Source organism: Balaenoptera acutorostrata, unplaced genomic scaffold (genome assembly GCF_949987535.1).
Source record: "Balaenoptera acutorostrata unplaced genomic scaffold, mBalAcu1.1 scaffold_762, whole genome shotgun sequence".
NCBI classification, from domain to species: Eukaryota; Metazoa; Chordata; class Mammalia; order Artiodactyla; family Balaenopteridae; genus Balaenoptera; species Balaenoptera acutorostrata.
The window spans coordinates 2605-28725 of NW_026645962.1; the positions used below are offsets into that span (position 1 = coordinate 2605).

General features: G+C 37.5%; 1 long non-coding RNA gene across 1 annotated transcript; it reads left to right on the forward strand.

Annotated features, from left to right (window-relative positions):
• The first annotated feature begins 14232 nt into the window (after window positions 1-14232).
• LOC130706723 (uncharacterized) lies at window positions 14233-25178 on the forward strand. The gene is made up of 3 exons (XR_009006873.1): window positions 14233-14311; window positions 20759-20814; window positions 25119-25178. It is a non-coding gene; the product is annotated as an uncharacterized LOC130706723 (long non-coding RNA).
• Window positions 25179-26121: the final 943 nt, after the last annotated feature.

Here is a 26121-nt window from a genome sequence, read left to right on the forward strand (position 1 = left end):
GTTTTCATTTCAAAGTGATCTCCCTTAAGCATTTCTTATAAGGCAGGTCTAGTAGTGATGAACTCACTTTGATTTTGTTGACTTTATCTCTCCTTTATTTATTTATTTATTTTTTAAAAAGGATTTTCTTATTTATTTATTTATTTATTTATTTATTTATTTTTGGCTGTGTTGGGTCTTCGGTTCGTGCGAGGGCTTTCTCCAGTTGCGGCAAGCGGGGGCCACTCTTCATCGCGGTGCGGGGACCGCTCTTCATCGCGGTGCGCGGGCCTCTCCCTATCGCGGCCCCCCCCGTCGCGGGGCACAGGCTCCAGACGCGCAGGCTCAGCAACTGTGGCTCACGGGCCCAGCCGCTCCGCGGCATGTGGGATCCTCCCAGACCAGGGCTCGAACCCGTGTCCCCTGCATTAGCAGGCAGACTCCCAACCACTGCGCCACCAGGGAAGCCCTCTCCTTTATTTTTAAAGCATAATTTTGCTAGGTATGGTCATTTTTGCTCACAGGTTTTTTTTTTTTTTTTCAGTACTTTGACGATATCATCCAACTCTCTCCTGGCCTGTAAGGTTTCTGCTGAGAAATTCACAAATTGTTTTCTGGGAGTTCCTTCATATGTGCCCAGTCACTTTTCTCTTGTTCCTTTCAATATTCTCTCTTTGTACTTCACATTTAACAAGTTGATGATAACGTGATTGTGTGTAGTCTTCTTTGTGTTGATCCTATATTGAGCCCTTTGATCTTACTTCTACTGCTACACTATTTATTTTCTAGATATCTTATATCCTTTTTTGTTCTTCAGTTCCTTCATTATTACATTCTTTTGTGGTTGATGTGTTTCCCAGTTTACCATTTTGATTCTCTTCTTATTTCTTTTCTGTATATTTGTGAGGTAGTTTTCTTAGTGCTTATCCTAGGGGTTAAAGTAAACATCTTAGTTTTATGAAAAAACAGATTTGAAGTAATAACATTTTCATTTAATAATAACACAAATTCTGCTTATTTACATCCCGCATCCTCGTTTACACTGCACTTGTCACAAATGACATCTTTATGTATTGTGTGCCTGTTAATAGCCTTATAATAACTATTTTATATATTTGTCTTTTAAATCACATTTTGAAAAGAGGCGTTACAAACCCTAACTGCAAATGTGTTGGCCTTTTAAATTTAGTGTAGTTACCTTTACCATTTTCTTTAATTCTTCATATGGTTTCAAGTTGCGTTTCATTTCAGCCTGAAGGATTCCTTTAACAGTTCTTATTGAGCAGATCTACTAGTAATGAACTTCATCAGTGTTTCTTTATATGAATGTCTTAATTTTCCTTTATTTAAAAAAAATCTGGTAAAATATACATAACGTAAAATTTATCATCTTAACAATTTAAGAGTGCAGGCCAGAGGCATGAAATATATTTACACTGCTGTGCTATTATTACTATCATCCATCCACAGAACTTTTCATCTTGCAAAACTATAATAGTCTGTACTCATGAAACAACAACTCTCCATTTCCCTTGCCCCCTCACCCCTGGAAACCACCATTGTACTTTCTGTCTCTGTGAATTTGATTACTCTATGTATTTCATATAAGTGGGATCATACAGTATTTGTCCTCTTGTGACTGGCTTATTTTACTTAGTGTAATGCCTGAAGGTTGATCCATGTTGTAGCATGTGTCAGAATTCCCTTCCTTTTTAAGACTGAATATTGATTTGTTGTTTGTATAGGCCACATTTTGTATATCCCTTCATCCCTCAATGGACCCTTGAGTTTTTTCACCTTTTGCCTATAGTGAATAATTCTGCTATGAACATGGGTGAACACATAACTCTTTGAGTTCATAATTTCAATTCTTTTTGAGTACTTAATAGGAACTCGAATTATGGGATCATATGATAATTCTATTTTTAATGTTTTGAGGAACGACCATACTGTTTTCCTTTCTGTGTGCACCATTTTCCATACCCACCAACAGTGTACAAGTTTATACATACTACTGGATATTAACCTTATCAGCTATAGGATTTGCAAATATTTTCTCCCATTCAGCAGGTTCGTTTTATTTTTGGATGAAAGAAGTATTTTTAAATTTTGAATACCTAGTTTATCTATTTCTTTGATTACCTCCACTTTTTGTGTCATATTCAAGAACTCTTTGCCAAATTTCATGTCATGGTTTTCTTCCCAGAACTTTCTTCTAAGAGTTTTATAGTTTTAGGTCTCACATTTAGGTCTTTGATTCACTGAGTTACTTTCTGTATGTGGTGTAAGGTAAGGGTCTACCATCATTCTTTTGAATGTGGATATTGTTTTTCCAGTACCATTTGTTGAAATCGCTATCCTTTCCCCATTGGGTGGTCTTGCCACTCCTGTTGAAAATCATTTGGTGATGTATATACGGGTTTACTTCTGGGTTTCTATTTTGTTCCACTGGCCTATTCTCCGTCCTGTATGTGTGTTTATGTCAGTACTATTTTGATTACTGTGGTTGTGTAGTAGGTTTCGAAATCAAGAAATTTGAAACTTCCAATTTTGTTCTTTTTACACATTATTTTGACTATTCAGGCCCTTTAAATTCCATATGAACTTTAGGATGAATTTTACCACTTCTGAAAAAACCTCACTGTGATGTTTAAAGAGATTGCTTTTAATCCGTACATCCCTTTAAGTCGTGTTGACATATTAACAACATTAAGTCCTCCAATCTGTGAACACAAGATGCCTTTACATTTATTGGTGTCTTCATTAATTTCCTTCAGCAACGTTTTCTAGTTTCCAATGTACATGTCTTTTGTCCCGCTGGCTAAGTTTTTCCTCGTCTTTTACTATATTTCATGATATTTTAAATGGTATTTTTTTTTAACTTTCCTTTTCAAACTTTTCATTCTTAGTGTATAGAGAAACAACTGATTTTTGAGTGTTGATTTTGTACCTGGCAAATTTTCTAAATTCATTTATTAATTCTAACAGGTTTTTTTTGGTGCATGTGTGTTGTCTCTGAACAAATATAATTTTATTTCTTCCTTTCCGATTTAGATGCCTTTTATTTTTTTTCTTGCCTTATTTATTTGGCTAGGAATTCCAGTAATTTGCTGAATGGAAGTGGTGACAACAGGCATCCTTCCTTTGTTCCTGATCTTAGGGAGAAAGATTTCACCACTGAATATAATAGCTGTTGGTTTTCTATCTGTGACCTTTGTTATGTTGAAGTCATCAACTTGTATTCCTGGTTTGTTGAGTTTTGTTTTTTTTTTTGATCATAAAATGGCATTGAATTTTGTCAAATGTTTTTTCTGCATCAATTAAGATGATCACATGGAGTTTAGTCCCTTCAATCTGTTTATGTGCTATACTACATTGACTGATTTTCATATGTTGAACCAACCTTGCCTTGCAAGAATAAATCCCATTTGGTCATGATGTATAATCCTTATAATGGGCTGTTCTGTCTCTTATTATCGCCACCTGCGATCAGGATGATGCTGTTTTACCAAACATTCTTTTCACATTAACAGGTTTAAAAATTGCTCACTATCAAAGTATTTCTTTAAGTCATCCTTTTAGAAATTAGATTTCCCCACAAATGCAGAGCTTTGGATTCCAGCATATAATTTATCAAATTCTTTTTTCATACTTGAAATAATCACAAGAGTTGGTGGATGCCACATTTCTGAAGCCCTGACATTAAGGAACTAAGCTGAAAGGATATGTCCCAGGCTTAGGGTTTCAGGAAATTGCAGGTGGAGTAATGTCAACAATTCACAGGACTCTGATATAGATCTCTAGTTTTCATTCTCCCAAATAGAAAAACTCGCCATGTGACCCTTCGTTGGCTGCTCTAGTAGAGCGATTTGAATTTTGCTGACCTAAAGTAAGTGAACAGTTTATACAAGCTTTAAGTATTGGTCATTTGAAAGAATTCTCTTGTTTCTGAGTATCGTGCCTTTTATGTTTCTAATGCTACTTGCTTGGAATTCCTAAAAAGTATAATTATTTTTACTTTGGAAAGTGCTGAAGTATAGAGTACAGTATAGGATAGATATGTGGTATGAGGTTTGTTATTTAATTTCCTTAATTTAGGGTTGTTAATAATTTTCCTGAATCAAACCATTTCATTTGTATACTGCCTTCGTCATGATTTTGGAAATGTACTCTATGTCTTATTGTCATTATTATTCATGAAATTCTTTAGGAATTTACATTCTTTCTTCGGTTGGGCTGTGCAAATGGGAAGCCACTTTTCTTCCTGCCATATACAAATTTATCCAGCCCACCATAGATATGTAAAACTGCATGAGATTTTTTCAAAGAGAAAAGTTAATACACATCTTTCTTTTTTTATTTCCACAGTTACCTGAAGCATAACCATTTTATTTTGAGGGATGATTAGTGTACTGAAGGAGAGTGATGATGACAACTGCTTTTCTTGCTGAACTTGAGAAGATAAAAAAAATAAAGAGGTGAAGAACAGGTTAATGAGGTAAGATTATATTTTTATTTGTTATTTCCGTGCTACTGAACCTCAGTATTAAAAATACTTCAGGTTAAACATTATCTTCCTTATGATAGCAATTATACTGCCCTTGTGAATGTTTTACTATACCTTTAGAGCTATGAATCTGAGATTGTAAGTCTCCATGACATGATAGGAGTTACTCATCTGTACTTTTGTCCAACTCTCCCGTTTTTCTGCCATGTTGCCTATTTTTCATTAATTTGCAAGAGTTGTTTATATATTCTTTCAATGAGCTGTTTGATACTTACAGCGTAAACTGCTGATCACTTTTTTTGTGGTGGTTTATGATAAACAAAGTATTCCATTTTAAGTTCCTAAACATCAATATTCTCTTTAAAGCTTAGGGCTATTTATTCATTGTTTTGGTGACACATTACAATTTTATTTCATTTTCTTACTTTTAAAGTTGAGGTAAAATTCATACAACATTACATAAAATTCAAACAAAACAAACCATTTTAAAGCAAACAATTCAGGGGCATTTAGTATTTTCACAATGTTGTGCAAACACTGTCTCTATCAAAACATTCAACACATATTCATCGCCCCAAAAGAAAACCCCATACTCACTGAGGAGTTACTCCCCACCCCCCTTATTGTTAGGGCTGAATAATATTCCATTGTATGTTTACAATGGATAAACACCACAATTTGTTTATCCATTCATGTGTTGATGGACATTTGGGTTAACTTTTTGATTATTGTGAGTAGTGCTGCTATGAACATTCAATAAGTTTTTGTGTAGACAGATGTTTTAAGTACTCTTGGGTATACACATAAGAGTGGAATTGCAGGGTCATGTGGTAACTTCATGCTTTCCAAGTTGGCTGCACTATTCTACATTTCCACTACCAATGAATGAGGATTCCAATTTGTTCACATTTTTGCCAACACTCGATACCGTCTGCCTTTTTAACATATCCATCCATATAGGTGTAAAGTGCTATCACATTGGGTTTTTTTTTAACATCTTTATTGGAGTATAATTGCTTCACAATGGTGTGTTAGTTTCTGCTTTGTAACAAAGTGAATCAGCTATACATAAACATATATCCCCATATCTCCTCCCTCTTGCGTCTCCCTCCCACACTCCCTCTCCCACCCCTCTAGGTGGTCACAAAGCACTGAGCTGATCTCCCTGTGCTGTGCGGCTGCTTCCCACTAGCTATCTATTTTACATTTGGTAGTATATATAAGTCCATGCCACTCTCTGACTTCGTCCCAGCTTACCCTTCCCCCTCCCCTTGTCCTGAAGTCCATTCTCTACGTCTGCGTCTTTATTCCTGTCCTGCCTCTAGGTTCTTCAGAATTTTTTTTTTTTTTTTTTAGATTCCATATATATGTGTTAGCATACAGTATTTGTTTTTCTCTTTCTGACTTACTTCACTCTGTATGACAGACTCTAGGTACATCCACCTCACTGCAAATAACTCAGTTTTGTTTCTTTTTATGGCTGAGTAATATTCCATTGTATATATGTGCCACATCTTTATCCATTCATCTGTCGATGGACACTTAGGTTGCTTCCATGTCCTGGCTATTGTAAATAGAGCTGCAATGAACATTGTGGTACATGACTCTTTTTGAATTATAGTTTTCTCAGGGTATATGCCCAGTAGTGGGATTGCTGAGTCATATGGTAGTTCTATTGTTAGTTTTTCAAGGAACCTCCATATTGTTCTCCATAGTGGCTGTATCAATTTACATTCCCACCAACAGTGCAAGAGGGTTCCCTTTTCTCCACACCCTCTTCAGCATTCATTGTTTGTACATATTTTGATGATGGCCATTCTGACCAGTGTGAGGTGATACCTCATTGTAGTTTTGATTTGCATTTCTCTAATGATTAGTGATGTTGAGCATCATTTCATGTGTTTGTTGGCAATCTGTATATCTTCTTTGGAGAAATGTTTATTTAGGTCTTCTGCCCATTTTTGGATTGGGTTGTTTGTTTTTTTGTTATTGAGCTGCATGAGCTGCTTGTGTATTTTGGAGATTAATCCTTTGTCAGTTGCTTCATTTGCAAATATTTTCTCCCATTCTGAGAGTTGTCTTTTCGTCTTGTTTATGGTCTCCTTTGCTATGCAAAAGTTTTTAAGTTTCATTAGGTCCCATTTGTTTATTTTGGTTTTTATTTCCATTTCTCTAGGAGGTGGGTCAAAAAGGATCTTGCTGTGATTTATGTCATAGAGTGTTCTGCCTATGTTTTCCTCTAAGAGTTTGATAGTGTCTGGCCTTACATTTAGCTCTTTAATCCATTTTGAGTTTATTTTTGTGTATGGTGTTAGGGAGTGTTCTAATTTCATTCTTTTACATGTAGCTGTCCATTTTTCCCAGCACCACTTATTGAAGAGGCTGTCTTTTCTCCATTGTATATTCTTGCCTCCTTTATCAAAAATAAGGTGACCATAGGTGTGTGGGTTTATCTCTGGGCTTTTTATCCTGTTCCATTGATCTATATTTCTGCTTTTGTTCCAGTACCATACTGTCTTGATTACTGTAGCTTTGTAGTATGGTCTGAAGTCCAGGAGCCTGAATCCTCCAGCTCCGTTTTTCTTTCTCAAGATTGCTTTGGCTATTTGGGGTCTTTTGTGTTTTTATACAAATTGTGCAATTTTTTGTTCTAGTTCTGTGAAAAATGCCATTGGTAGTTTGATAAGGATTGCTTTGCATCTGTAGATTGCTTTGGTCATTATAGTCATTTTCACAATGTTGATTCTTCCATTTCAAGAACATGCTATATCTCTCCATCTGTTTGTATCATCTTTAATCAGTGTCTTATAGTTTTCTGCATACAGGTCTTTCGTCTCCTTAGGTAGGTTTATTACTAGGTATTTTATTCTTTTTGTTGCAGTGGTAAATGGGAGTGTTTCCTTAATTTGTCTTTCAGATTTTTCATCATTAGTGTATAGGAATGCAAGAGATTTCTGTGCATTCATTTTGTATCCTGCTACTTTACCAAATTCATTGATTAGCTCTAGTAGTTTTCTGGTAGCATCTTTAGGATTCTCTATGTATAGTATCATGTCATCTGCAAACAGTGACAGCTTTACTTCTTTTCCGATTTGGATTCTTTTGATTTCTTTTTCGTATCTGATTGCTGTGGCTAAATCTTCCAAAATTATGTTGAATAATAGTCATGAGAGTGGACAACCTTGTCTTGTTCCTGATCTTAGAGGAAATGCTTTCATTTTTTTCACCATTGAGAATGATGTTGGCTGTGCGTTTGTCAAATATGGCCTTTATTATGTTGAGGTCAGTTCCCTGTATGCCTACTTTCTGGAGGGTTTTTATCATAAGTGGGTGTTGAATTTTGTCGAAAGCTTTTTCTGCATCTATTGAGGTGATCGTATGGTTTTTCTCTTTCAATTTGTTAATATGGTTTATCACATTGATTGACTTGCATATATTGAAGAATCCTTGCATTCCTGGGGTAAACCCCACTTGATCATGCTGTATGATACTTTTAATGTGCTGTTGGATTCTGTTTGCTAGTATTTTTTTAAAAAATAAATTTATTTATTTATTGTTGGATGCGTTGGGTCTTTGTTGCTGTGCTCAGGCTTTTCTCTAGTTGTGGCGAGGGGGTCTACTTTTTGCTGCGGTGCGCGGGCTTCTCAGTGTGGTGGCTTCTCTTGTTGTGGAGCACAGGCTCTAGGTGTGCGGGCTTCAGTAGTTGTGGCTCGCGGGCTCTAGAGTGTAGGCTCACTAGTTGTGGCACATGGGCTTAGTTGCTCTCCATCATGTGGGATCTTCCCGGACCAGGGCTCGAACCCGCGTCTCCTGCACTGGCAGGCAGATTCTCAACCACTGTGCCACCATGGAAGCCCTGTTTGCTAGTATTCTGTTGAGGATTTTTGCATCTATGTTCATCAGTGTCATATTGGTTTTTAAATTTTTTATTTCCTTGGGACTTCCCTGGTGGCACAGTGGTTAAGAATCTGCCTGCCAATGCAGGGGACGCGGGTTCGAGCCCTGGTCTGGGAAGATCCCACATGCCGCAGAGCAACTAAGTCTGTGCACCACAACTACTGAACCTGCACTCTGGAGCCTGTGAGCCACAACTACTGAGCCTGCGTGCCACAACTACTGAAGCCTGCGTGCCTAGAGCCTGTGCTCTGCAACGAGAAGCCACCACAATGAGAAGCCCGTGCACCTCAACGAAGTGTAGCCCCCGCTCACCGCAACTAGAGAAAGCCTGCACACAGCAACGAAGACCCAATGCAGCCAAAAATAAATAATATGTGAATAAAATTTGTATTTCCGTAATGTCTGCTGTGGTTGAGAATCTTTTCATGTGCTTATTGGCCATTTGTATACCTTCTTTGGAGAAATGTCTACTCAGATCCTTAGCCCATTTTAAATTGGATTCTTTATTTGTTATTGATTTGTAAGAGAGTTCTTTATATATTCCAGATACACATCCCTAAGATACAGGATTTGGAAAAAATTCCTATTGTGTGCATTTTCTTTTATCTTTCTTGATAGTGTCTTTTGAAACCCAAAGCTTTTACTTTTGTTTGATGAAGTACAATTTATCAATTTTTTTCTCTGGTTGCTTGTGCTTTAGTTGTCCTATTTAAGAAAACATTGCCCAATCTGAAGATTTACATCTGTTTTCTCAAAGCTTTATAGTTTTACTTCTTACATTTATGCCTATGATCTATTAATTTGTGTGTATGCCGTGAGATAAGGGTCCAACTTCATTCTTTTGCATGTGGCTATTCAATTGTTCGTAGCACTATTTGCCCATTGAATTTTCTTGGCACCCTTGTTGAAAACCAATTGACCATAAATGTATGAATTTTTTCTGGACACAATTCTATTTCATTTATCTCTATGTCTATTCTTATGCCAGTACCACAGAATCTTCATTACTGTAGCTTTATGGTATATTTTGAAATGTAGTAATGTAGAGTCCTCCAACTTTTTGGGTCCTTGAGACTGGCCCTTCCTCACTGAATGGTCTCAGCACTCTTGTCAAAAATCATTTGATCCTATATGTGAGGGTTTATTTCTGGGTTGTCTATTCTGTTCCATATATATATATATCTTTATGCCAGTACCACACTGTTTTGATTATTGTAACTTTTTAGTATATTTTGAAATCAGGGATGGTGATTTCTCTAGTTTTGGTCTTCTTTTTTCAAGATTTTTTTGGCTATTTGGAGTCCCTTGAGATTTCATGTGAATTTTATTTCTGCAAAAACCTCTGTTGGGTTTTTGACAGGGATTGCATAAAATCTATAGATCTCTTTGGCAAGCATTTACCTATTAACAACATTAAATTTTTCAATTCATGAACATAGCATGTCTTTCCATTTATTTGTGTCTTCTTTAATTTCTTTCATCAATATTTTATAGTTTTCAGTGTACTAGTCCTTCACCTCCTTAATTAGGTTTATTTCTAAATATTTTACTGTTTTTTGGTGCTATTTATTGTAAGTGGAATTGTTTCTCAATTATCTTTCCAATTGTTCATTGTTAGTGTAGAGAAATCTGATTTTTTTTTTTTAAGAAGACTTTTTATAGCTACTTTATTTATTTATTTATTTATTTATTTTTGGCTGTGTTGGGTCTTCGGTTCGTGCGAGGGCTTTCTCCGGTTACGGCAAGTGGGGGCCACTCCTCATCGCGGTGCGGGGACCGCTCTTCATCGCGGTGCGCGGGCCTCTCACCGTCGCGGCCTCTCTTGTTGCGGAGCACAGGCTCCAGACGCGCACGCTCAGTAGTTGTGGCTCACGGGCCCAGCTGCTCCGTGGCATGTGGGATCTTCCGAGACCAGGGCTCGAACCCGTGTCCCCTGCATTAGCAGGCAGATTCTCAACCACTGCGCCACCAGGGAAGCCCGAGAAATCTGATTTTTGTGTTGATTTTTTATCCTGCAACTTCACTGAACTTATTTAATGGTTTCCTTTGCTGTGCAAAACTTTTAAGTTTAATTAGGTCCCATTTATTTCTTTTTGCTTTTATTTCTATTCCTCTAGGAGAGGGATCTAAAAAAAAATATAGCTGTGATTTATGTCAAAGAGTGTTCTGCCTATGTTTTCCTCTAGGACTTTTATAGTATCCAGTCTTATGTTTAGGCTTTTGATCTGTTTTGAGCTTATTTTTGTATATGGTGTTAGAGAATGTTCTAATTTCATTCTTTTACATGTAGCTGTCCAGTTTTCCCAGCACCTCTTGTTGAACAGACTGCCTTTTCTCCACTGTGTATTCTTGCCTCCCATGTCATAGATTAATTGATCATAAGTGCATGGGTTTATTTCCGGGCTTTCTATCCTGTTCCATTGATCTATATGTCTGTTTTTTGTGCCAGTACCATACTGTTTTGATTGCTGTAGCTTTTCTGAAGTCAGGTAGTGTCATTCCTCCAGCTCTGTTCTTCTTTCTCAAGATTGCTTTGGCTATTCAGGATCTTTTGTGTTTCCATAGAAGTTAAAATTTTTTTTGTTCTAGTTGTGTGCAAAATGCCATTGGTAATGTGATAGGGATTGCATTGAATCTGTAGCTTTCCTTGGGTAGTATGGTCATTTTAACAGTATTGATTCTTCCAATCCAAGAAGAGTAGATCTTTCCATTTGTTTGTGTCATCTTCAATTTCTTTCATCAGCATCTTATAGTTTTTGGAGTACAGGTCTTTTGCCTCCTTAGGTAGGTTTATTCCTAGGTGTTTTATTCTTTTTGATGCCATAGTAAATGGGATTGTTTCCTTAATTTCTCTTTCTGGTATTTTATTGTTAGTGTATAGGAATGCAACAGATTTTTGTATATTAATTTTGTATCCAGCACTTTACCGCTGAGGTCTAGGAGTTTTCTGGTGGTGTCTTTAGGATTTTTTATGTATAGCATCATGTCATCTGCAGACAGAGACAGTTTGACTTCTTCTTTTCCAAGTTGGATTCCTTTTATTTCTTTTTCTTCTCTGATTGCTGTGACTAGGACTTCCAATACTATATTGAATAAAATTGGCGAGAGTGGACATCCTTGTCTTGTTCCTGAAGTTAGAGGGAATGCTTTCAGTTTTTCACTGTTGAGTATGATGTTAGCTGTGGGTTTGTCATATATGACCTTTATTATGTTGAGGTATATTCCCTCTATGCCTACTTTCTGAAGAGTTTTTTATCATAAGTGGTTGTTGAATTTTGTCAATTTTTTTCTGCATCTTTTGAGATGATCATATGGGTTTTATTCTTGAATTTGTTAATGTGGTGTGTCACATTGATTGATTTGTGGATATTGAAAAATCTTTGAATCTCTGGGATAAATCCCACTTGATCATGATGTATGATCATTTTAATGTATTGTTGGAGTTGGTTTGCTAGTATTCCATTGAGGATTTTTGCATCTATGTTCATCAGTGATATGGGCTTGTAATTTTCTTTTTTTGTGACATCGTTGTCTGGTTTTTGCTATCAGGGCGATGGTAGCCTCATAGAATGAGTTGGGAAGGGTTTCTTCCTCTGCAATTTTTTGGAATAGTTTCAGAAGGATATCTGTGAAGTCTTCTCTAAATGTTTGGTAAAATTCACCTGTGAAGCCATCTAGTCCTGAACTTTTGCTTGGTGGGAGTTTTTAAATTACTGATTTAATTTTATTACTGGTGATTGCTCTGTTCATATTTTCTATTTCTTCCTGGTTCAGTCTTGGGAGATTGTACCTTTCTAAGAATGTGTCCATTTCTTCTAGGTTGTCCATTTTATTGGCATATATTGAATAGTTGCCTGTAGTAGTGTCTTATGGTCCTTTGTACTTCTGTGTATTTTTCATTTCTAATTGTATTGATTTGGGCCCTCTCCCTTTTTTTCCCTGATAGGTCTGGCTAAAGATTTGTCAGTGTGTTTAACTTTTCAAAGAACCAGCTTTTAGTTTTATTAATCTTTTCTATTGTTTTTTTAGTCTCATTTATATCTGCTCTGACCTTTATGATTTCTTTCTTTGTACTAACTTTGGGTTTTGTTTGTTCTTTCTCTAGTTGCTTTAGTTGTAACATAAGGTTGTTTATTTGACATTTTTCTTGTTTGCTGAGGTAAGTTTGTATCACTATAAGCTTCCCTCTTAGAACTGCTTTTGCTGTGTCCCATAGGTTTTGGATCATCATGTTTTCATTTTCATTTGTCTCTAGGTATTTTTTGACTTCCTCTTTGATTTCTTCAGTGATCCATTGGTTGTTTATTAGCATGTCATTTAGTCTTCACATGTTTGTGTTTTTTGCAGTTTTTTTGCTTATAGTTGATTTCTAGCCTCATAGTGCTGTGGTCAGTAAAGATGCTTGATATGATTTCAGTTTTCTTAAATTTACCAAGGCTTGCTTGGTGGCCCAGCATGTGATCTATCCTGGAGAATGTTTCATGTGCACTTGAAAAGAATGTGTATCCTGCTGCTTTTGGATGGAATGCTCTATAAATATCAATTAAGTCTGTGTGGTCTAATGTGTCAGTTTCCTTTAGTACATTCACAATATTGTGCAACCAGTACCTATAAGTTCCAAAACATTTTCATCACCTCAAAAAACACCACATACCCACTGCACAGTCACTTCCATTCTCCCCTATTCTAACTCCTCATAACCATCCATCTTCTGTGTCTATATGTTTACCTATGGATATTTCATATAAATGGAATTGTAAACTACATCATCTTTTGTGTATGACTTCTTTCATTTAGCATAGCTTTTATTTTTATTTATTTATTTATTTTGTTTATTTTTATTTTTGGCTGCGTTGGGTCTTTGTTGTTGTGCATGGGCTTTTCTCTAGTTGTGGTGAGTGGGGGCTACTCTTTGTTGCAATGCATGGGCTTCTCATTGTGGTGGCTTCTCTTGTTGTGGAGCATGGGCTCTAGGCATGCGGGCTTCAGTAGTTGTGGTGCACAGGCTTAGTTGCATCCATGGCATGTGGGATCTTCCTGCACCAGGGCTCGAACCCGTGTCCCTGCATCGGCAGGTGGATTCTTAACTGCTGCACCACCAGGGAAAGCCCTAGCTAGCTTTTAACTATTCACCCACATTGTAGCATTTATGAGTACTTCATTCCTTTTTATGGCTGAATAACATTTCATTGTAAGTATATATTACAATTTGTTTATCCACTTATCTGTTGATGGACATTTGGGTTGTTTCCATCTTTTGGCTATTATAAATAATACTGCTGTAAAGATCTGTGCTCAGGTTTTTGTTTGAACCCTTGTCTACAATTAGTTGGAGTCTATAGTTAGGAATGGAATTGCTGGGTTGTATGGAGTTCTGTTTTTAACTTTTCAAGGAACTGTCAAACTGTTTTTACACAATGACTGAACCATTTTATACTCCCTACAGCAATGTACAAAGGTTCCAATTTCTGCACATCCTTACCAACACTTGTTATTTTTTTCTTTCTTTTTTAAAAAATTTTAGCCACCCTAGCGGGTGTGAAGTGGTATCTCACTGTGGTTTTGATTTCCATTTTCCTAATGACTAATGATGTTGAACAGTTTTCATGTTGGAGAAATGTCTATTCAAGTCTTTTGCCCATTTTTTAATAGAGTTGCTTTTTGTTGTTGAGTTATGAAAGTTATTTATATATTCTGGATACCAAATACTTATCAGGTATGTGATTTGCAAATGTTTTCTTCTATTCTATAAGGTTATCTTTTCACCTTTTGATAATCTCATTTGGTGCACAAAAGTTTTTAATTTTGATGAAGTTCAATTTTTTCATCCTCAATAATATTAACAGCTGATTTCTCATCGGAAACCATGGAGGCCAGATGCAGTAGTATTGCAGGAAAATGGGGCATAAGAGGATGGTCAGGTCTCAGGTGAGTTCCTGGGATGGGCTGCCAAGAAAGGGTCCCTGGCTTCACGCAGGAAACAATTCAAGAGCAAGCCATCGTAAAGTGAATGTGAGTTTATCTAAAGTGATACACCTTCAACAGACAGAACGCAGGCCATCTAAGAAAGTGAGAGTGGCCCCGAGGTATGGGGTTGTTAGTTTTATGGGCTGGGTAATTTCATAGACTAACAAGTGGGAGGATTATTCCAACTGTTTTGGGGAAGAGGCAGGGATTTCCATGACATGGGCCACTGCCCACTTTTTGGCCTTTTATGGTCAGCCTTGGAACTGTCATGGCACCTGTGGGTGTGTCACTTAGCATGCTAATGTATTACAATGAGCATATAATGAGGCTCAAGGTCTACTGGAAGTTGAACCTTCTGCCATCTTGGACCTAATCAGTTCTAACCATGTTTTGTCATATCCCATTCTTCTCAATGGCTATGCCATTCTTTTTTTTTTTTTTTTTTTTTTTTTTTTTTTTTTTTTTTAAAGGATTTTCTTATTTATTTATTTATTTATTTATTTATTTATTTTTGGCTGTGTTGGGTCTTCGGTTCGTGCGAGGGCTTTCTCCAGTTGCGGCAAGCGGGGGCCACTCTTCATCGCGGTGCGGGGACCGCTCTTCATCGCGGTGCGCGGGCCTTTCTCTATCGCGGCCCCTCCCGTCGCGGGGCACAGGCTCCAGACGCGCAGGCTCAGCAATTGTGGCTCACGGGCCCAGCTGCTCCGTGGCATGTGGGATCTTCCCAGACCAGGGCTCGAACCCGTGTCCCCTGCATTGGCAGGCAGATTCTCAACCACTGCGCCACCAGGGAAGCCCTATGCCATTCTTTTAATGGTTGTGCCCTGCCTCCTTCCATCTTGTCTCAGTATGAGGATATATTCAAGTGCTGAGAGGAAAAAAACTTGTCAAATGAAGTATTCTATATCCAACAAAACTATCCTTCAAAGATGAAGAAAAATTAACATATTTTGAGCTATACAAAAACAAAGAATTCACTGGTAACAGACCTACCTCACTAAAGGGGTGACATTAGCAAAAATGTCAGAGTAGATAGTTCCAGGGGCCTACCCCTCAATAGAAACACTGAAAAACCGAGTAAAAGTGATAAGAATCAACTTAGTCAGAATTGTTGAAAACAGGTTTATAGCAACCAAGAGAAGGCTGAATCAAGAGAAAGTCAACTTTAAAATGGTAGGAAAGCATTGCAACATTTTTACTTGTACTTGACCTACACCCTTCATCAGCTTGGCAGCGGTCTTGAGAAAAGAAGCTTTCATTCCCAGCATGGGACCCTGGTCCCTGGTTCTAGAGGGAGCAGAGAAGACCTTATTTGCAAAGAATTGTGTTTGTCTGCTTTGACCTGTCTTGGATACTACCTGAAAGACTGGTAGAAGGTGCCTGTCTGTTTCATCTAATTTGGAATTCTCTCAGGCCAAACAATTGACTACACAGATGGCATTCCTCAGAAACATTGTAAGGCAAATGAACAAACTTCTTCAGCCCAGGGCAAAGGATTACAGTTGAGGAAAATAATAAATACGCAAAAGCCTGGGAAGAAAAGCTAGGGAAAGACTTCCTTTGGGAAATTAGGGCTTTCAAAAGTGCCTGTGTATAGTGGGTAATTTGGAAAGACATGCATATAACCTAGGCGTGGCACATGCTCAGAAAAGACCTGAGAAGATTCTGAGCTTTCATCTCTGGCTGATCTCTAGGCTCCGCACAAACAGGAAGTGAAGGTGAAGGCAGAGTTGTAATTGGCCTGGCTATGCAATAAAGGAGTGCCTAAACACGGAATCAATCTGAGAAAACTGGGAGAAGTTTTTATTTTCCTTTTTTTATTCTTAGGCATTAGGGGACTTTTAGCTTCCTAGCAACTTTTCAAACCCTTATGAACATCTCATTACCCAGTTTTTCCTTTTACACTATTTGGCTGGTCTATTGTTTGCCCCCACTATTATTCACTGCCTCAGGTCACTGCAAATGTAAACAATTGCCTGTAATTGTTCTTGACAAGCACCCCCAAAGAAGGCTTTTCACACTGAGCTCTAAGGTCAAATAAAGTTAGTTCTCAAAGCAGGGTTTCCAGGGAACCACTGGTCAGATCAAGTCATGATAATTTTCTGGTAATGGAGCTTTGAAAAATCTCCAAACTTGTTCTGATCCTTCCAGTGGCTGGCAGGCTGCTGGTTTTCACTGTGATTGGGGGCTGTTAGTTTTCAAAGCTACCATGGATCTGGAGAGTGGAGGATGGAACTCATGCAAGTTAAAACACAACAAAACAAACTTAAAAGTTTTTGCACAGCAAAGGAAAACATAAACAGAACAAAAAAGACAAGCTATGGACTGGGAGAAAATATTTGCAAACGATGAGACTGACAAGGGCTTAATTTCCAAAATACACAAACGGCTCCTACAACTCAATAACAAAAAAACAAGCAACCCAATCAAAAACTGGGCAGAAGATCTAACTAGATATTTCTCCAAAGAAGACATACAGATGGCCAACAGGCACATGAAAAGATGCTCAACATCATTAATTATTAGAGAAATGCAAATCAAAACTACAATCACCTCACACCAGTCAGAATAGCCATCATTAAAAAGTCTACCAATATAAATGCTGGAAAGGTTTTGAAGAAAAAGGAAACCTCCTACACTGCTGGTGGGAATGAAAATTGGTACAGCCACTATGTAAAGCAATATGGAGGTTCCTTAAAATACTAAAAATAGAGTTACCATATGATCCAGCAATCCCATTCTTGGGCATATATACAGAGAAAACTCTAATTCGAAAAGATGCATGCACCTCAATGTTCATACCAGTACTATTTACAATAGCCGAGACATGGGAGCGACCTAAATGCCCATCGACAGATGAATGGATAAAGATGTGGTATGTATGTATATGTATGTGTATATATATTGATTAACCAAGATGGCGGAGTAGAAGGACGTGCTCTCACTCCCTCTTGCGAGAACACCAGAATCACAACTGGCTGCTGGAGAATCATCGACAGGAAGACACTGGACTTCACCAAGGAGGATACCCCACGTCCAAGGACAGAGGAGAAGCCACAGTGAGACGGTAGGAGGGGCGCAATCAGAGTACAATCAAATCCCATAACTGCTGGGTGGGTGACTCACAGACTGGTGAACACTTATACCACAGAAGTCCACCCACTGGAGTGAAGGTTCTGAGCCCCATGTTGGGCTTCCGAACCTGGGGGTCCGGCAACGGGAGGAGGAATTCATAGAGAATCAGACTTTGAAGCCTAGTGGGAATTGATTGCAGGACTTTGACAGGACTGGGGGAAACAGAGACCCCACTCTTGGAGGGCGCACACAGAATAGTGTGCGCATTGGGACCCAGGGGAAGGAGCAGTGACCCTGGGGGAGACTGAACCAGACCTACCTGCTAGTGTTGGAGGGTCTCCTGCAGGGGCGGGGGCTGGCTCTGTTTCACCGTGGGGACAAGGACACTGGCAGCGGAGGTTCTGGGAAGTACTCCTTGGCGTGAGCCCTCCCAGAGTCTGCCGTTAGCCCCACCAAAGAGCCCAGGTAGGCTCCAGTGTTGGGTTGCCTCAGGCAAAACAACCAACAGGGAGGGAACCCAGCCCCACTCATCAACAGTCAAGTGGATTAAAGTTTTATGGAGCTCTGTCCGCCACAGCAACAGTCAGCTCTACCCACCACCAGAGCCTCCCATCAAGCCTCTTAGATAGCCTCAACCACCAGAGGGCAGACAGCAGAAGCAAGAAAAACTACAGTCCTACAGCCGGTGGAACAAAAACCACATTTACAGAAAGACAGACAAGATGAAAAGGCAGAGGGCTATATACCAGATGAAGGAACAAGAAAAGACTCCAGAAAAACAACTAAATGAAGTGGAGATAGGCAACCTTCCAGAAAAAGAATTCAGAATAATGATAGTGAAGATGATCCAGGACCTCGGCATAAGAATGGAGGCAAAGATGGAGAAGATGCAAGAAATGATTAACAAAGACCTAGAAGAATTAAAGAACAAACAAACAGAGATGACCGATACAATAACTGAAATGAAAACTACACTAGAAGGAATCAATAGCAGAATAACTGAGGCAGAAGAACGGATAAGTGACCTGGAAGACAGAATGGTGGAATTCACTGCTGTGGAACAGACTAAAGAAAAAAGAATGAAAAGAAATGAAGACAGCCTAAGAGACCTCTGGGACAACATTAAATGCAACAACATTCGCATTATAGGGGTCCCAGAAGGAGAAGAGAGAGAGGAAGGACCAGAGAAGATATTTGAAGAGATTATAGTTGAAAAACTTCCCTAACATGGGAAAGGAAATAGCCACCCAAGTCCAGGAAGCGCAGAGAGTCCCATACAGGATAAACCCAAGGAGAAACACGCCGAGACACATAGTAATCAAAGTGGCAAAAATTAAAGAAAACATGTTTCTAATGTAGTTCACTTTGCATATCCACATAGCAATTTTAGAAAGTAATTGAAAAAATGTTTGGATTATTTTAAAATGAGAACAATGAGGGAATTCCCTGGAGGTCCAGTGGTTAGGGCTCACCTGGCCCTTTCACTGCCATGGCGTGGGTTTAATCCCCAGTCGGGAAGCTGAGATCCTGCAAACCGTGTGGCGAGGCCAAAAATAAAAATAAAATAAAAGAGAACAATGAAGAAATTGTTTTAGGGGTAGGACTTATTTTTAAGAGTATTAGATTATTTTAAAACAATGGGGAGGATTAACATAAAAGTAGCAGAATATATGACAACTGGGATATTTATTTTTAATTAATTAATTATTTATTTTTTGGGCTGTGTTGGGTCTTCGTTTCTGTGCGAGGGCTTACTCTAGTTGTGGCGAGCCGGGGCCCCTCTTCATCGCGGTGCGCGGGCCTCTCACTATCGTGGCCTCTCTTGTTGCGGAGCACAGGCTCCAGACGCGCAGGCTCAGTAGTTGTGGCTCACGGGTCTAGTTGCTCCGCGGCATGTGGGATCTTCCCAGACCAGGGCTCGAACCCGTGTCCCATGCATTAGCAGGCAGATTCTCAACCACTGCGCCACCAGGGAAGCCCCAACAACTGGGATATTTCTAATAATCTTGGAGGCATGATTAATTTGTTTACATTGCCATCCATTCAAGTAACTTAACATTTAAAATTTGTGTCTTGCTTTTTATCTAAGGTTGAAAAAAAAAGAAGTAATTAGGAGCCTCTGTTGATCCTTAGAATTACAAATGTCTTCAAGCAAATATTTAGTGTGAGGATTTAAAGGTCCTCAGTATGAAAGACTAGGGTTCGTGACAGTGCTCGCCTGCCCTGTCTCAGTGTTTCTACCAGGGCACTTGCTTCCTGGCTAAAGAAATTACGTTTTTAAATTCTGAAGCCCCTTGAATGGACAGACTGGTTATTAAATGGTTTCCTCATTCTTGGGAGTCTACATTCATGCCAGAAATTTCTGTCTAAGACATCATAAGAAATCAAGCAAGTGAAAAATTCCCAGTTGGTTGACAGCTTCTTATACATTATTTTAGGTCTTGTAAACACTTACTTCATTTGTTTTTTCAGCTTTTCTGATCATGAAATTTAGTTAATTCTGACATTGTTAGAATTGATTTCCTGACTGTTCTGATTTATACCTGATTACCATTCATTATACTCGGCGTGTATGTAGATGTGATACAATTCAATGACAGCTACCTCCTTTCTAAAATGAGAGATTTGGGTAGTTTGTTGCTAGGGCATAATTTGCAGTAGAAGATAAAAGCTTCTACAATGACAGTAACGTTTGACTTTTTTTTTTTAAAGGATACTTATATGATCTCTGACCTTTCATTCCATCCCCCTTCATAAACTCCTTTTTTTTTCATAGTTTTTATGATACTATTTAATCATGGCATTTTATCTTAACAGACTACATTTTGTCAGATTTCTTTTGTGAGTTTTGTCACTTCTGCTTAAAGTTAAGGATTCCCTTCTCCTTCTCTATCTACTTTGCTAAGTGCTACCTTTTCTGTCAAGCTTTTTCTTTTCTCTTCTAAGTGAGAACCATTGCAGCGTCTTTCCTGTGCTCCCACAGACCCTCAGCACACCTCTGGTAGAGCCCTTACCTCCCCCTTCTCCATATAAAATTGTGAACTCTTGTGGGAACTCTCCCTCTTTACCTTTGTTTTTGTATTCTGGGTCCTTGAAACAATGTGACTTATAATAAGAATTAAACATGTTTTTGGTTTGATGAAGGGGATTATGAGAAGTTGTACAGATGCAGGCATATTTTATAAATTCAATGAAAAATTTCATACTTTTTGAGTGTTCCATATAATAATAGATACGATAAAGTAGAGAGAGGTTCTTTTTGGTAGTACCAGAGAGGTCATTTAGACTGTTGTCCTGTTTGACAAGAACTGACTTTTTTGTGTTTCTTTCCAGCATACAAGACAGTATCAGGAGTTAATGGTCCACTAGTGATCTTAGATCATGTTAAGGTAATACCACTATCATTATCGTCTAACCATTTAAGAAGTTAAAAGCATAGTATTAAGTACTGTTTAGTACACTTTAAGTTTTTTGTTATGATTCTTTTAAGCCATTCCTTGGTCGGAATGTCAGTGCTATATGGAGACAAGAATTTTAGGTCAGAAGTCAGAAGATGGGATTCTAGTACTGGATCTGTTGTGGATTCTGTTTGTGGCTTTGAGTCCCTTGTCTGTAAAATTTAAAATTTTATTTGTTTGTTAATCATACCTCACAGGTTTATTAGGAAAACAACAGTAATATTTGTGTGTTTTATGACTTGTAGGATATTATTTAGTTATACGGTATCTTGTGGCTCTTGTCATAGACTACTGTGTGTTCTAACTACTTGTTACATTTTTGTCTTCTCTACTAAATTTTAAGGTCTTTGAGTGAGTAAACAATGTTACTTTTGTCTTTGAGGGCCTGACACTGGTATTCAAGTAATGAATAAACAACAGATTATCTCAACAGTGACTAAAACCATAGAGCAGAGAATAGTTTTTACATATTCAGTTTGTTGAAAGACTCTTTAGTTACATGGGTTTTTTTTTTTAGCCACACCTATACGTAAGAATTATCTTAGAAAAAGAGGCATAGAATATAGTCTATAATTGAATAGACTTCACCCTGGGTGAAGCCTCCTGCCTGAGTTCAGTGATTAAAATATCTTCAGAGGAGATAATTTGTATACTATGCTCTGTAGAACAGTAATTCTGCATTGGTTGTTGTTGGGAGTGGATGAGGGGGAAAGGTACACACAGTTATGAGTTTGTGGAGAGAAGTAATGGCAGAAGTATGTTTGGCATGTGGCCCCTCTGGAAGCAGAAAATAAAATGAAAACCATTTCTTAAAGGAAAGGGCAAAGTGCACTGTCTCTTCAGCTTTATCACTAAGATATTTTTGTGCATGACAAGGTACCTATGCAAATTAATTACAAGATTAAGCATATAGCTTACTCCTGGCCACAGTTTCATACTAGTCTGCAGTTTGATTCAAAGCCTCAGTATACAAGTTGTACAGGGTTTAGGCAGGTGCCCGTTAATATTTTGTGAAAGGATGAAGCATACACTTTTATTTTGGGGGGAAGTATTGAAAGCATTATTTGCTTCTTTGTCCTTTATTTCTTCTTTTTTATATACTTTTTATTGGATAAAATTGTTGACTCATATTTTAAAAATATGGAGCTTTTATATTAGTAAATATATTTTCAAAAACAGTTAAAAATATTCATGCTTCTACTATGTTAAGCGCTGAACTCAGCACCAAAAATACACAATACAAATACGTAAGTGTCTAATTGGTAAGTGCTATGAAGGGTGAGTGCAGGATGCTATGTGAGTCAATAATGGGAAGGACTTAGAAAACATCTTGGGGGAAGTAATTTTAAGAAAGCTGAAAAAGTTTTATTGAATGTTTGTTTGGGGTATAACTCCAGCTGAGGAAAAACTGGTAAATAAAGTTTATGTAGTTGTAAGAATGGCTTTATATCACCAGATTTAGAGTGATTTTTGTTTGTTTTTAGTTTTTGGCTCCTGTTTTTAACTTAAAACATACACATAGGATCAAGGAATAGATAATTTTATACAAATTGTATCAGAATAGATGATGATGGAGACTGCTGTCCAACTCATTTTCTGAAGGTAGCACATCTTTGATTCCCAAACCAGACAAAGGCTAGTATCAGAAAAGAAACAATGTAGCTAGTCTCATTTACAAGCACAGATTCCAAAATTCTTAATAAAAATGTTCTCATGTATTGGATATTAGCAAAAATACACTTTAAAAACTCAACAGAATTATGACAAAGTAGAATTTATCCCAGTAATACAAAGATGATTTGATAATAGCAAATGTCAGTATAATTCAGGTCATTCATAGATTAAGCTAGAAAAGCTTATGCTCTTCTCAGTAAATACGGAGTATGTACCTGATAAAATTACTTGTTTCTAAAAAACAAAACAAAACAAAAGAAGAAGGTGGTCTTAGAAATAAGGGATAGAACAAACTTTTAAAACCTCTTTAAGGATATCCACCATAACCTACAGCAAACAGCGTACTTAAGGAGAGACTCGAGCAACATTCCCATTTAAATCAGGAACAAGATGAGGACCCCTGTTGTCAGCACCACTATCCATCTTTGTTCTGTCTTTGTGCTTGGACCCTAATCAATGCTGTGGGGAAAAGGGATTGAAAGGACGAGGCACATCTGTCATCATTTCTTGGTAGTATGATTAACTAAACAGACAACACAAGTCATTCGGTGGACAAACTATTAGAAACAATGGTGTAAAACAGTGTTGCCGGATACAGAGGATGTCTATAGAAATCAGTAGTGTTTTGTATGCCAGAAGTAACTACTAGAATAATTAGGAACTTTTTACCAAAAACTGTGAAACTTTGTTGAAAGACATAAAAGAAGACTTCAAATAACTGGAGATTCCACATTCATGAATGGAAAGACTCAGAATAGAAAAGATGTTGATTCTCTCCAGGTAACAAAATCAGTTAGAAATACAGTAAGAATAAAGATTTGGTGAGGGAGTAAGCAGATAGTTCAGTGGAGCAAAGTTAAAATTCTTAAAACCAACTCTCCTCACACCTGAGAATTTGACTTGGTAAATGATAAAGGCTACATTACAAGTCGTGCTACTTGTAGCACAAATTACATTTGTGCTACTCAGTAAATATTGTTGGGGTATGTGGCTTCCTGTATGAAAAATAAAGATAAAAATGAGAAAAATAAAATTACATACCAAAAATAAATCCAGATGGATTAAAGACCAAAACATGAAAAACCTATTAAAAGACAGTATAGAAGGCCATTTTTATGACTTCAGATTGGAAGGTTTTCCTACACAAAAGACACAAATCATAAAGGAAAACAAGTCATTTTATTGCAAAAACTTCTATATGATAGGATACCATAAACAAAATTAAAAGACAAGGAAGACTGGGAGCAGATATTCGCAAAAGGATTGATATCCAGAATCTATGAAACTTACCTAAAAGTAAATAAGAAGAAGCAGATGTAGTTGAAAAGCGAGGAAAAGATATTATTAATAAGGCCATTATAGGAAATGAAGTCTGAATTGTCAGTAAACATGAAAAGATGCTCAATATTAGTAGAATCAGGAAAATGCAAGTTGAAAGCTACTATTTTTTATTTTATCAAAATGGTAAAAATTAAAGTTTAATAATGTAAGATTGGCAAAGATGTAGGGAAAAGATACTTTTCTATCCTACTAGGGAGTTTGTAAAGTAAAAGGTTCCTTTGCAGAGTAATTTCACATAACAATGGACACAGCCTATAGCCCACCACTACGGAACCAGCTACCTTAGGGAAACTTGGGCCCACATGTGAGAATGTTCATTGCAGCATGTTTGTAGTAGTTTAAATTTGGAACAGCCTTGAACACCAGTGGTAGAAGAACAGCTGAATAAAATGTAGTGTCACTTGATTTTATTTTAGCTATATCTGTTCTAACATTGGTTCTAGATGCCCATTTATTCATATTAGCATCTCCAGAATCAAGTGTCCTACAGTCAGTGTTGATTCACAGATGCATTGGCAGATGTTTTCCTTCACATCACACAATGTAGTGATGCATTTTTCAAAAGATTCTGTTAATCAAATAAGGTAAATATGACTATGACAGATCCAAAACATATGGTCAAGTGGGAAAAAAACGAGTTGCAGGATGATACATTTAGTATGTTGCCATTTAGGTAAGTGAAACACTACAGTATATTTTTGGAAACATGCAATTTAAAATATTAAAAATGGATTAGAGGAATACATTTCTGGTTAGGAGAATTAGATTGAGGAGGGAATATTAGCATTATTTATTATAATAGTAATTATTTTATTGTTCAGTTGCATTTTATTCCTGTCCTCCCAAGGCACAAGGTGATTACACAGCCCAGAAGCAAACATCATTTCTGAGTAGTGGGAACATAGTTTTTTAACTTTCTGTAGTCTCAAAGCTTTAAAACATACACACAGAAGGAAAGAATTTAATTGCCATGGTTTCATAGATTTAAGATCCTTCTCTCTGTACCTTATGCTGTGTTTGCCAGTATATGTGCCAGTGATCAGTGTTCTAAGGACTTAAACTACCTGAGGATATTCTAAACTCTGGATGTATACCTGTGTGCTTTGGGGAGGTGTGGGGTCTGCATGTGCATACATGCTGTGAAAGACATAGAGCATATAGAGTATTTTGAGGAGCTTTTAAAATGTTGGTTATTGAGCCTTTATTTTTTTCCTATTTAGTTTCCCAGATATGCTGAGATTGTGCACTTAACACTACCTGATGGCACGAAGAGGAGTGGGCAAGTTCTAGAAGTTAGTGGTTCCAAAGCAGTGGTTCAGGTAAGCATCGCTTTCAAAACCTGGCCAGTTGAACGTTTTTCTGATCACAACAAACATAAGAAACACCAATAGTTCTTTTTAGTAATTATCACATAAGTATACAGATCTTCATCAACTTATAGGTGGGGTGACATCTTGATAAACCCATCATAAGCTGAAAATATCGTAAGTTGAAAATGCATTTAGTACACAGAACCTACCGAACATCATAGCTTAGCTTAGCTTACATTAAAGGTGCCCAGAACACTTATATTAGCATACGATTGCACAAAACCATATAACACAAAGCCTATTTTATAATAAAATGTTAAATATCTCATGTGATTTTTTTTTTCTCATGTGATTTTTCTGAAGTACGGTTTCTACCAGATGTGTATTGCTTTTGCACCATCGTGAAGGTGAAAAATCTTAAGCCAGGGACCCGACTGTTTACTGGCTGTGAGGGAAGAAAAGTATTTTTTCATGTTTTCTTGCTAAATGCCAGCCACCAATATCCATTCTAGCCCAATAGCTCCACTGGTAAAATGGCTTTTTTAAAAAAAAAATTTTAATGGATAAAATGAAACAGTCACATAGAAGGGGAGAGATGAAAAGTAGAATTCAGAGCTTATGGGCTGAAACCAAAATGAGATCTGAGTCTACTCCTTTAAATTGTCTCTGATAATTCCTAGTTTTTAATGTTACTGATTATAGGAAGTGCCAGTTTTCTCAAATAACATATTGCCCTAAAGAGTAATCTAGAGCAGAGGTCAGCAGAATTTCTGTAAGGGGCCAGATAGTAAATTTTTTAGACTTTGTGAGGGTTGTGCCTAAGGTCTCTGATGCATGTTCTTATGCTTTCTTTTCCTTTTTTTTTTTAAAAAAAACAACCCTTTAAAAATGTAAAAACCATTCTTAGCTTGCT